The sequence below is a fragment of the Heterodontus francisci genome, unplaced genomic scaffold, assembly GCF_036365525.1.
Source record: "Heterodontus francisci isolate sHetFra1 unplaced genomic scaffold, sHetFra1.hap1 HAP1_SCAFFOLD_328, whole genome shotgun sequence".
In the NCBI taxonomy this organism is placed as follows: Eukaryota; Metazoa; Chordata; class Chondrichthyes; order Heterodontiformes; family Heterodontidae; genus Heterodontus; species Heterodontus francisci.
The window spans coordinates 703,686-709,804 of NW_027140959.1; positions in this window are offsets into that span (position 1 = coordinate 703,686).

Below are 6,119 nucleotides of genomic sequence, written 5' to 3' on the forward strand. Positions count from 1 at the left end.
AAGGCATATGGTGTGTTAGCCTTTATTAGTAGGGGGATCGAGTTTCAGAGCCACGGGGTCATGATGCAGCTGTACAAAACTCTGGTGAGGCCGCACCTGGAGTATTGCGTGCAGTTCTGGTCACCGCATTATAGGAAGGATGTCGAAGCTTTGGAAAGGGTGCAGAGGAGATTTACGAGGATGTTGCCTGGTATGGAAGGAAGGTCTTACGAGGAAAGGCTGAGGGACTTGGGGTTGTTTTCGTTAGAGAGAAGGAGGAGGAGAGGTGACTTAATAGAGACATACAAGATAATCAGAGGGTTAGATAGGGTGGATAGTGAGAGTCTTTTTCCTCGGATGAGGATGGCAAACACGAGGGGACATAGCTTTAAGTTGAGGGGTGAAAGATATAGGACAGATGTCAGAGGTAGTTTCTTTACGCAGAGAGTAGTAGGGGCGTGGAACGCCCTGCCTGCAACAGTAGTAGACTCGCCAACTTTAAGGGCATTTAAGTGGTCATTGGATAGACATATGGATGTAAATGGAATAGTGTAGGTCAGATGATCGGCGCAACATCGAGGGCCGAAGGGCCTGAACTGCGCTGTAATATTCTAATTCTAATTCTAACGTTTCATTCGAAAGACTGCTCATGCACTCACTCTATAATGGTATCATTTATTTTATATTTTTTTCTTCTCATACTTCCTACCCAAATGTCTCACTTCACATTTCAATGTGTTAAATTCCATCTGCCATGTTCCTGCCCATTTTACCTGTCAGTCTCTGTCCTCCTGAAGTCTGTTACTATCCTTCTCACTGTTTATTAACATTTCTGAGTTTCCTTCCATCTGAAAACTTGGACATTACCCCCTCTGTACACAAGTCCACTGCATTAGCATGCAACACCAGGGATCCCAACAGTCACCCTGGGGAACCCCACTGTGCACTTCGCTCCAGCTGAAAAACAGCCATTATTCCCCACTCTCTGATACCTGTCACCTAACTAATTTCTTGCATGCTGGGATTGAAAAAGAAAAAAAAGGACTTCCATTTATGTAGCGCCTTTCATGACTACTGCATGTTCCAAAGCGATTTACAATCAACGTATACTTATAATGCCTACTCACTCTTGTACTGTCGGAAAAAGGGCAGCCAATTTTCGCACAGCAAGATCCCACAAGCAGCAATGTGATAATGACCAGATCTGTTTTTATGATGTTGCTTGATGGATAAATATTGTCCAGGCCACAGGGAATAAATCCCCTGATCTGCTGCTAAATAATCCCACAGGATCATTAGCATCCACCTGAGAGGGCAGATGGGGCCTTGGTTTAACGTTTCATTCGAAAGACTGCTCATCTGATAGCGCAATACTCCCTCAGTACTGTCGCTGCACTGTCAGCCTTGATTCTTGTGAAAAAGTCATTTCATGACACTTGATCCTGGAAGCTTGTGACTGAAAGTGGAGAGAGCTACAAACTGTGCCTCGGCTGACTTTGGCCCTTTAATCCCATGTGTTTCTAATTGGGTCACACGGCTGTTATATAGTACTTTATCAAACACCTTTTGAAACGATAGGAAAATTGTAAAAGTACAGGCAGGAAAAGTCATAGAAACATATAAATGCATTGCATGGAAGGGGGTCATTTGGTCTATGAAGTCTATGCTGGCTCTTTCGATGAGTTTCCAGTGAGTTCCACACCCTGGATCTTTCCCAGATCCTTGAACTTTTCCCCTTAATATCTAACCAAATCACTTTTTGAACCTACTTTTGAATCTGTATCCTTCAGCCTATCATACAATAATTTGCAAATCCGAAACAAAAATTGCATTACAATAATCCCCATGTCAACTCTGCTTCTTTTTTCCAATCACCATAAATCTATGTCCTCTGGTTAATGGCCCCTCATACATTAGAAACATTATATAATTTACATAAACCCTTCATGATGTTAAATATCCCTATCTGATCACCTTGTAAATGTCCCTGCTCCAAGGAAAACAATCCCAGCTACATAACTGTAATCCCTCATCCCTGGAAAAGTTCCAGTAAAACTCTTCTGTCCCCTCTCCAAGGTTTCATGTCCTTCCTAAAGTGTGGTTTCCAGTATTGGACACAATACTCCAGATGGAGCCGGACTAGTCTTTTCTATAGGGTTAACACAATATCCTGGCCAGTCTACACTGTGTCTCTATTAATCAAGCCGAGTAATCTATTTGCTTTGTGAACTGTTTGTTAACCTGTCCAGCTACTTTCAAAGATTGCATACAAACACCTCAGGTCTCTCTGTTACTCTCAATAGCTTTAAAGTTGTGCCATCCAGCTTGTATTATCCCTGGTCATTCATCCGGAAGAAAATGGGCTTATCAGTGATAGGCAACATGGTTTTGTGCAGGGAAGGTCATGTCTTACCAACTTAATAGAATTCTTTGAGGAAGTGACAAAGTTGATGGATGAGGGAAGGGCTGTAGATGTCATATACATGGACTTCAGTAAGGCGTTTGATAAGGTTCCCCATGGTAGGCTGATGGAGAAAGTGAAGTCGCATGGTGCCCAGGGTGTACTAGCTAGATGGATAAAGAACTGGCTGGGCAACAGGAGACAGAGAGTAGCAGTGGAAGGGAGTTTCTCAAAATGGAGACGTGTGACCAGTGGTGTTCCACAGGGATCCGTGCTGGGACCACTGTTGTTTGTGATATACATAAATGATTTGGAGGAAAGTATAGGTGGTCTGATTAGCAAGTTTGCAGACGACACTAAGATTGATGGAGTAGCAGATAGTGAAGGGGACTGTCAGAGAATACAGCAGAATATAGATAGACTGGTGAGTTGGGCAGATAAATGGCAGATGGAGTTCAATCAGGGCAAATGCGAGGTGATGCATTTTGGAAGATCCAATTCAAGAGTGAACTATACAGTAAATGGAAAAGTCCTGGGGAAAATTGATGTACAGAGAGATTTGGGTGTTCAGGTCCACTGTTCCCTGAAGGTGGCAACGCAGGTCAATAGAGTGGTCAAGAAGGCATACGGCATGCTTTCCTTCATCGGACGGGGTATTGAGTACAAGAGTTGGCAGGTCATGTTACAGTTGTATAGGACTTTGGTTCGGCCACATTTGGAATACTGCGTGCAGTTCTGGTCGCCACATTACCAAAAGGATGTGGATGCTTTGGAGAGGGTGCAGAGGAGGTTCACCAGGATGTTGCCTGGTATGGAGGGCGCTAGCTATGAAGAGAGGTTGAGTAGATTAGGATTATTTTCATTAGAAAGACGGAGGTTGAGGGGGGACCTGATTGAGGTGTACAAAATCATGAGAGGGAGAGACAGGGTGGATAGCAAGAAGCTTTTTCCCAGAGTGGGGGATTCAATTACAAGGGGACACGAGTTCAAAGTGAGAGGGGAAAGTTTAGGGGGGATATGCGTGGAAAGTTCTTTATGCAGAGGGTGGTGGGTGCCTGGAACGCATTGCCAGTGGAGGTGGTAGACTCGGGCACGATAGCGTCTTTTCAGATGTATCTAGACAGATACATGAATGGGCAGGAAGTAAAGAGATACAGACCCTTAGAAAATAGGTGACAGGTTTAGATAGAGGATTTGGATCGGCGTAGGCTTGGAGGGCCGAAGGGCCTGTTCCTGTGCTGTAATTTTCTTTGTTCTTTGTTCTTTGCATGCAGCTCACCATCACCTTCTCAAGGGCAATTATGGATGGGCAATAAATGCTGCCCTAGTCAACGACACCCACATCCCATGAACGGATAATATATATCAAATCTTCTGACAATGTATCTCCTCACACATCTGCCATGCCAATTAAATATTAGGAAGACTGCTGCCGTTGTTTTCAAACCCCACGTCAAAAGTTTCCTAGCTACAGACTGGATCTCTCTCCTTGGCAACTGTCTGAAACTAAAGCAAACTGTTCACAACCTGGTTTCATAGTTGACGCTGCGACGAGCTTCCTGCTAAATATTACTAAAACAGCCTACTTACACTTCCGTATCATCACCCAACTTTGCCCCTCTCTCAGCTCTTCTGCTGATGAAACAGTCCCCCTTGCCTGTGTTACCTGTAGACTCGACTAGTCCAACACACTCCTGGCTGGTCTCCCACATTCTACTCTCCATAACCCTGAGGTGATCCAATGCACTGCTGCCCATGTCCTAACTCACACCAAGTCCTGTTCACCCATTACCCCCTGTACTCACTGACCTACATTGGCTCCTGGTCAGCAACACCTCAATTTTAAAACTCTCAGTCTTCTTTTCAAATCCTTCATTATCTCACTCCTCCTTATCTCTGTAATCTCCTCCAGCCCGACAACCCTCCGAGATATCTGCACTCATCTATTTCTGGCATCTTGAGCATCTCCGAGTTTAATTGCTCTACCATTGGTGGTCCTGCCTTCAGCTGCCGAGGCCCTACGCTCTGGAAGAGTAGAGCAGAACTTCCAGGGAGGAATTCCTGGAAGATAAATGTCAGTGAATTAAACACTAAAATAAAAGCAAAATATTGCGGATGCTGAACACTGGAAATACTCAGCAGGTCTTGCAGCATCTGTGCAGAGAGAACCAGAGTTAATGTTTCAGATCTGTGCCCCTTCATCAGAACTGGTAAACGTTAGAAAGGTAACAGTCTTTGAGCAAGTGAAAGAGGGGAAGGGGGAAGAAGAACAAGAAGGAAGGACTGTGATGGGACAGAGAGGGGATAGATTAAATTACAGACTGTTACATTCCTAACGTTTACCAGTTCTGATGAAGGGTCAGAGACCGGAAACATTAACTCTGTTTCTCTCTACACAGATGCTGCCAGACCTGCTGAGTATTTCCGGCACTTTCTGGTCTCATCCCTAAGCTTTTGAATTCTCTCCCCAAACCCTAAATGTAATAAGCTGCACTGAGTCCAGTTTTAGGGAGTCCTGCTTGGACAGAGTACTAAATGCAGTAAAGTTATCGAGTGATTGAATTTTAAGTGATCTAAGAGTCGATCTCTTTCCAACAATTTGTTAATTTTACATTTAGCATTTCACTTAATTTTAAGCTGAATTTGTACTTTATTTCACAATCAGTTTGTGAGAATTGGACAGTTAATTGATGCTGATGGAAAAGGAGGGTCAGTGTCAACTTGGATATAAAACTGACTTAATGACAGAAAACAGTGAGTTGCAGTAAATAGTTGTTATTCAAACTGGAGAAAAATAGACAGTTGTGTTCCCCAAGGGTTAGTGCTAGGAACACTGTTTTATTCTGATATGTATAAATGATTTGGATAATGGCTTACAGAGAAACATTTCAAAATTTGCAGGTGATACCAAACTTGGAGGCGGGGCAGGCATTGAGGTTGATACCAATCGATGTAAGAGGACAGAGATAGGCTAGCAGAATGGGCAGACGAGAGGCAAATGGAATTTAATACAGACAAGTGTCAAGTGATGCATTTTATCAGAAGTAACAGGGAGAGGCAATATACACTAAATGGTAAAGTTCGAAAGAGTGTGCAGAGACAAAGGGACATGGGGTTCATGCACATAGATCCCTGAAGGTGGCAGGATATATTGAGAGAGTCGTCAGTAAAGCATATGGGATCTTGGGCTTCATAGATAGAGGTGGTGAGTTCAGAAGAAGGAAAGTTATGCTGTAACTTTATGAAGCTCTGGTTAGGCCCCAAGTGGAGTACTGCATCCAGTTCTGTTCACCACACTTTAGGAAGGATGTGAGGGTCATTGACAGGGTGTAGAGGAGGGTTACTTTAATGGTTCCAGAGATGGAGGATTTTCAGTACAATATAGTCTGTAAAAGCTGGGATTGTCCTCCTTGGAGTAAAGGAGATTGAGGGGAGATTTGATACATGTATACAAGATGATGACCTGTTTGGATAAGGTAGACAGGAAAAGATGTTCCCATTAGCTTATGGTACAATGACTAGAGTTAAGATTGAGGGCAAGAGTTAAGGGGGATGTGATGAACAACATTTTTACACAACGAGTGGTAATGGCCTGGAAATCATTGCCTCCGAGGGTGGTGGAAGCAGAGAAGGTGAATTATTTCAAAAGGATATTGGAAGAACACTTGATGTTAATAAACTTGCAGGAATATGGAGTCAGAGCTGGGGAATGAGACTGGCTGGATTTATCGACAAAGAG